Source organism: Polypterus senegalus, chromosome 1 (assembly GCF_016835505.1).
Source record: "Polypterus senegalus isolate Bchr_013 chromosome 1, ASM1683550v1, whole genome shotgun sequence".
In the NCBI taxonomy this organism is placed as follows: domain Eukaryota; kingdom Metazoa; phylum Chordata; class Cladistia; order Polypteriformes; family Polypteridae; genus Polypterus; species Polypterus senegalus.
In genome coordinates, this window is record NC_053154.1 from 86,124,846 (window position 1) to 86,132,480 (window position 7,635).

Genomic DNA, 7,635 nt, shown 5'->3' on the forward strand with positions numbered 1-7,635 from the left:
GCCTGGAGACCAAAACTGCACACAGTACTCAAGATGAGGCCTCACCAGTGCATTATAAAGGTTGAGCATAACCTCCTTGGACTTGTACTCCACAGATCGTGCTATATAACCTAACATTCTGTCTGCCTTCTTAATGGCTTCTGAACACTGTTGGGAAGTCGATAGCTTAGAGTCCACTATGACTCCTAAATCCTTCTCATAAGGTGTACTCTCGATTTTTTGACCGCCCATTGTGTATTCAAACCTAACATTTTTACTACCTACGTGTAATACTTTACATTTACTTAAATTAAATGTCATTCTGCCACAAATCTGCCCAAGCCTGTATGCTGTCCCAATCTAGGTTGTTTGTCGTATAGTGGGTTTGGAAACACACATTAATCAGTGCCTGCGCCCAACCTCTCTCCCTCTCTCTGTATGCTGACCAAGTCCCTCTCAAAGTAACAGGGACTACTAAGGGGGTAGTTAGTGACTGGAAATTGTACAGGAAGAAATACTGCTTAGGTTAGATAGGCTGAAATGTACCAGATAATATTTATCTTTTGTTGAGTCTTTAAGAAAGGATCATAGGCACAAAATCCGAAATGACCTGTTCTGTTCAAAATTGTTTAAGTGTCAAAAACAAAATAAAGGAATGATTCTTGGATTCCCAGTCGTACTCATGAAAGGTGGAGGACATTTACAAAACCAGAGGAAGACCAGTTAAGAAGCAGAAGCCCTGAGCAGCCTGTAGCATCTTTCACAGCTCAAGAAACGCTTACATACTGCACGTATATTCATTTGTGTTACTAAATGTCATTTCAATTATAAACAATAATTACATTCATAAAAAATCTTTTTGTTTTGATCATTCCTTTGCAATGCTTACTCATAAGAAAACAAAACTGTTTATTTATACTACTGGAATGTCCAGAGGCCTGGAATTTAACTCTGAATTTTACGACTGACTGCAGTTGGAAGAGGAGGGTGACATGCCAGTGCTTCGTTAGTAAGGCACAAATCTGTAAGGTTGTGACGGAGTAATTTAGAAGCTGGCATTGCCCGCTGTGGCCCACATTTTAATTTTCCAAGGAATGGCAGCACAGCTCTTGAAATGGAATCAAATTCTGGTCAGCCCTCTTCATCAGACGGCCACCAGTTGCATCCCAACGTCTCCTCCCCAGCAGATTTCAGCCTTGCACGTGTTATTAGTGGGCTGCCAAGTGGCTCTCCAAGACCCTGCACTCTATGTTTGTTAATACACCGTTCAGTTTATTTTTGTATTGTGCTCTTCAGTAACTGCAGGCTCAGAATGTTGGGAGATGTTCACAGTAAAATGCACTTACAGACTTTACAGAGTCACGTAACGACTACACAAAGGCATGTCCCTGTGTAACAGCACCTGATGCCTGTACATGAAGCCATTTTTAAAATATTTTTTTTTGTAGTTTTTTTATCAGGATGTGTTGGCTGATTTTGTGCCTACTTGGGGTTTTTAAAAGCAAAGATGGTGGTTTAACATCTTAGGCAAGAAAATATAAAGAAGTTAATTTTAAACGTGGATGGTTGTGCTTTGTAAAAACACTCTTGCAGGAAACAGTTTGATTTGTGTTGTGTGCCTTTTTACTGTTGCTTGGTTGTTTTAATTTTTTGAACTGCTTTTCTGTCAGTATGTTGCATCAAATAGTTTTCTCCTTGTGGTGCCTTCTATAGTAAAATAAGTGAATATTTCAAGCAACATGTCAATATACCACAAAGTGGCAATTTTATGCCATGTGTTGCTCTAGTGGATGGCACCCAGGACTGCCATCACACAAATGTAGGGCCCTTGCTTTGTCTCCTTGCCTGGCCAGTGTCTCTCAAGGTAACTGTGGGTTCTGTCAGAGAGCTCTGATTTCTGCCCAGGTCACAGTAATTTGCCACAGTGTATTAGTCCAGTGTGACGACTGAGTGAGTGAGTGTGGTGGCTATGCACAGGTGTCTTGCTGCCATGTCCACACAGGTTTCTTCTGGAGATTCTTTTCTAGTTGTATGTTAGCCACATCAGCATGGGTGATCTTTGGGATGCACTGGTGTGCCATCCTAGGTCGGTTCTAGCTTTGCATCCGATAATGACAGCTCTGGTTCTCTTACACTACCGCCACGGGATTTAGAAAATCTAAAACACCATCTCTCCATCAGTTTTTGAAAGCTGTCCAATTCAATTTGAGAAAACCGATGGAGAGATTTTCCAACTTGGTAATTGTCACTGTATCTTAATTCAGAGCCTTTTTAGGGTGTATTATGGCCTAGGAATGCAGTACTCCTTTGTCCTTGTTTGAGTAACGTCCTCCCATTGATTGCTTAATGTGTGTTATTGAATTACTGCAATTGATGTCTATTTGAAACTGAAGTAATCTTGTAAAGCTTTTCGAGGCTATTATCTCACAGAGATGTCCTTGAAAACTTACAAATATTTCAAAAAGCTACTCATATTCTTTGTGTGATTTGTTTTTTGTCAAATCAAATAGCTGCATAATTCTACAAGCAACGCCTAGACAATGCTGCCTTTCTTCTCTTTTACTTATGGTATAAGATCGAAAAGAAAGCTGAGGTTGTGCAGGTCAGGTCAGGCTGGGTAGCATGTACAGTACTGGTACAGTGCATTGCCACACCCACTACACAACAAAACAACTAAGGATCCTGGATGGCAACCCTCCAGGCAGTCATGCAGTCCAGTCCTCCCCTACAAATGAACATCTGTCTGCCGGAGCCAGGTATTACGTGGACATCCCCTTGGCCTGCTTCAACCACTTGGGTCCTCAGCAATGAGGATCCTGTGAGCTGGATCAACCATAGAGAATCGAGCCACATGGCCATAGTGCCTTAACTGATGCTTCCTCACAATGTAGGTAATGTGCCTCATTTGGGACACCATGAGCAACCACTCATTCAACACAAAGTCAGACCAGCGGTACCCAAGGATTCCCCGAAGAGACACAGTACCAAAAGAGTCCAGTCTTCATCTCAGGTCACTGGATAGCATCCATGTCTCGTAACCAAATTCCAAAACAGGCAACACCAGGATGCTAAAGACTTGAACCTTTGTGTTTTTGCAAAGATACTGGGGGCACCACACACCCCTTTCCATCAACCTCATAACTCCCATCTTCTTCCAATAGATTACCATTGGTTAAGTAAGGATCCTTAGGGAATTCACTTTCTTAGTGAAAAATGAAGGCGTTGGTATTTCTTTTCTGTCTACAGTAGTAAGAGTTAGAACATTGCTGGTACCCAAGGTATGCATGTCTAAGTGTGCTTCATAAAGAGATATTCAAATCTGATCTGCCATGATAATTCAAATCAGAATTGGGAGAACCTCAGCTGGAGTCGAGAACCACTGCTGGAACCAGGTCTGAGCGTTGGCATTCACAGATATCTCCAATGACTTGGTCGAGCTTGTCATGAAGAAGCTGTGTGAAACCTTGATATTGTTTCATTTGCAGGCTGAAGGGTGGAAATCAGCAGGAATAGCATTGTGGATGAAGTGGAACAAATTCAAAGAGATTATATATGACAATGCAAACTGGCTCTTGGGATGTGGTGCATCATTTAACTTACCAGTAAGGAGCCAGAGGAGTCTGCAAGGAGTCTGATGTAACATAGTTGCTTCCCCATGCAGCCTTTGTCTTTCACCAAGCATCATGACAGACAACTGGCCTTTCACCTCCTCCGGATCTGCTCCATAGGCGAGGGTGCGTGTGTATATACAGAGACTCTGGAGCCACTAGCTGTATGTCCTGCACATGGAGGGATGGACGAGAGGGTCTCCTCTCTGCAACTTTGAGCTGGAAAGGAAATCTTTTTTGTTTGTGGGTATGTACATGACAATTAATCAGAGTTTTCAGCTTTTTAATAAACAATGGATTTGCTGCCTGAAAAGATAATATTTAATGAATCAAGGACATACTGGGCAACCTTAAAGATTGCATGAAGAATAAAATAGACAACAGCAACAACAACAACATTTATTTATATAGCACATTTTCATACACATAATGTAGCTCAAAGTGCTTTACATGATGAAGAAAAGAGAAATAAAATACAAAGTAAGGATTAGAATAAGACAACATTAATTAATATCAAATAAGAGTAAGGTCCGATGGCCTTGAGGACAGAAAAAAACAAAAAAAACTCCAGACGGCTGGAGAGCAAAAATAAAATCTGCAGGGGTTCCAGGCACGAGACCGCCAAGAACCCTCTGGGCATTCTACCTAACATAAATGAAACAGTCCTCTTTGTATTTAGGGTTCTCACGGAGTCAGTTGATGATGATGGTCATGTGGACTTTTGGCTTTTAATCCATCAATGTAGGAACATCATGATGCTTTGATTAAGTGGTGATGGCGCAGGTCGCCACCACAGAAAACCGGGAAAAGAAACAGAAGAGAGAGTAGAGGTCAGTATGGATTTTAGAGTCACTATGAATAGTTATTATGATGAATTGAATATACAGAGTATCAGGATTAAATGAAGATGAAGTTATGAGAAGGCCATGTTAAAGTAATGTGTTTTCAGCAGTGTTTTAAACTGCTCTACTGTATTAGCCTGGCGAATTCCTATTGGTAGGCTATTCCAGATTTTAGGTGCATAACAGCAGAAGGCCGCCTCACCACTTTTAAGTTTTGCTCTTGGAATTCTAAGCAGACACTCATTTGAGGATTTAAGGTTACGATTTGGAATATAAGGTGTCAGACACTCCGATATATAAGATGGAGTGAGATTATTAAATTTTTTGTAAGCAATAAGCAGTATTTTAAAGTCAATCCTGAATGACACAGGTAACCAGTGTAGTGACATCAAAACTGGAGAGATGTACTCAGATTTTCTTTTCCTAGTTAGGATTCTAGCAGCTGCATTCTGCACTCGTTGCAAGTGATTTATGTCTTTTTTGGGTAGTCCTGAGAGGAGTGCGTTACAGTAATCTAGACGACTGAAAACAAACGCATGAACTAATTTCTCAGCATCTTTCAATGATATAAGAGGTCTAACTTCTAACACACAAAAGGTCTAAGAGATAAAGAGTTGGGGCACCACCCTGGTGACCTTGTATATATAAAGTTAAAAAACAAAGAAAAAACATGCAATAATTGCTGAGACATCTTTCATGTGCAAGTACTCAACTGAACCGACTCAAGATGGTGGATCTTCTGGTCTTAAGTTCTTCCAGCAGGAAGAGTTGGGTTCAGGTCCACGGACACTGGAAATGCTGTCAGTGGTATTATAGCTGTCAATCTTCTAGCCTGCAGAGGGGAGAAGAGAAAAGGCATTAGGAGACAGCGCCAACCCCTGCGGTGGTGGGGAATTACAATCACCAGAGCCATTAAGCTGTCCCCTGTGTGGATGCTGTCACAAAGTGTGGCATGTGGAGGAATGATTTGCCTCTTGTAAATCAGTAAAACTGAACTTACAGCAGCAAGGTGCAGTGGTCATAAGGTGGTCAGTGACAGTCATGAGGAAGCTCTAAGACTTGTTGGTGGGTACTAACTGGAGGGAACCTGTTAAGTTATAGCATTCATTTGACTAAGTTTAAGGGGAAGGCGAAGAAGTCAGCAGCTGCTGCAGTGGCTGAAGCAAATGCATGTGTGAGTGTGATGTTAGGTGAAGTTGTGGAGAATGACTTTTGGGTAGTCTCAAAAATGTGCTGGCAAACTGAGGCTATCCAAAATTCATTCTCCATGGCCGCTCCAAGGAGGTGCTGGCAAACCTTCCAGTTAGTCAGGGATGGCTGTCAAGAAGTTTCCAAAACTGCTTTAGCAAGGGGCAGTGAATTGTTGATCATTTGGGGAATATCATCAAGGACCAGAACATCAACAACTAGAACATTTATTTCTATAGCGTATTTTTATACACAAGAAGTAGGTCAAAGTACTATACAAAATGACAAATAAAAATGAGTAAATGAATAGCAGACACATGTGGAATTAAAGTATGTACTGTAAAAACTTGTAGACAGGACTAGTCGTCTTTCTTCAGGTGTCAATGGCACTGATTTTGCTGGAAGTGAAGCACAACTTATTTTGCAGGCTTTTCTCTCTGAAGTGAAACACAGGGCCTCGCTATAAATTCAGTTTTTCATGAATAATTTCATCCATCCATCCATTGTCCAACCCACTATATCCTAACTACAGGGTCACGGGGGTCTGCTGGAGCCAATCCCAGCCAACACAGGGCGCAAGGCAGGAAACAAACCCCGGGCAGGGCGCCAGCCCACCGCAGTGAATAGTTTCACTCATACCTAATTAGGAGCTTTAGGTGGTGTGGTTGGGCAGCGGAAGAACAGACTGGAATCAGTCGAAAGTTTGGGATGCCAACTGGGTCGTCCTTTTTAATTGTTTAAAATAAAAAGTAATGAAAATATGCACCAATGAGCTGTCCCCGATCAGGGATTCCTCTTTCTTTGAGGTTTACGAAACTCTCGTGCTCTGCCATGCGGCTCATTTTCTTAATCGGTGCGTCTTTTACAGCGAAACGTCCGGAAGGGGTGAGGCTAAGTGCCCTTACTGGGTGACTTCATGCAGCTGTAAGGGAAGATGAAAAACAGGACAAAGTCAGTGGTAGCCGCCCCACTTGTCTCGGCGGGTTATTAAATACCGTTCCCCAGACCTAACAGGAGTTCTCCGACACCAGTGCATGACAGTAGGGAATGAAAAATATGAGATTAATCAGGACAGATGAGCTAGACTGGAATGTGTGGTGAGGAGCCTGACACTCTGTGAGGACTCTGGAGTGGAGTCACGGCCCTTCCAAACCAGTAAAGTCACTTTAAGTGATCTGGGCCTGTGCTAAATATGCTTCTTATGATGGTGGACTAATATGAGGCACAGGCGTAGAACCAGAACTTGCTGCCAGAATTCCCCTAAAGGAGCTGGTGGACAGTTGCTGGGAAGTTGGGTTATGTGCTGCTCACCACAGCCCTCATCAGCAAAAACAGAAAAGGTGTGAAGGGTAAGCCATTCTTTATAAATCTGTCACCACTACCTGTCCTTTAGCCCACACATCTGCGTCAACATACATGTGCTGCACAAATGAGGGATCAATTCATAATCAGTTAAAGAAGTAAGATAACTTTATCCATGAAGAATTGAACTGAAATACAGAAAGGCTACATTTGCTTACTGCTCGGTGGTGTTTAGCTTTTTTCACTCTGTAGTTTCAGTTATTTTAATTTGGGCTGCATAACTGTGTCCAGTACACTACTGATTAAAGGTTTTAGAACACCTCAATTTTTTGAGTTCTTCTTCAAATTTAATCAACTGAAATACAATGAATGAGCTAAAATGATTCTGCCAGAGGTTTAAATCTAAAGATTAGGTTAGTAAAACTTGAAAAAAAGACAAATGGACGTTCTTTAGGGAAGAACTAATAGGTTACAACCTACAGAGGTTCTCCAGCAATTGCAGTAAATTAGGCCTTGCAAGCTGAAGCAAACAATTTGCTCCCAACTTCTGTTGATTACTTAAAATCCCCTCTGTGTGTCTTAAAGCAGAGATGGAACAGACTGTGTAACTACATCCTCTGAGGTACTACTTGGACAATATTACAGTGATAATGGCAAGAAAACGGCAATTAACAGATTCATCGAGACAGAGCAGTATTACGCATAGAAGTGTAAGC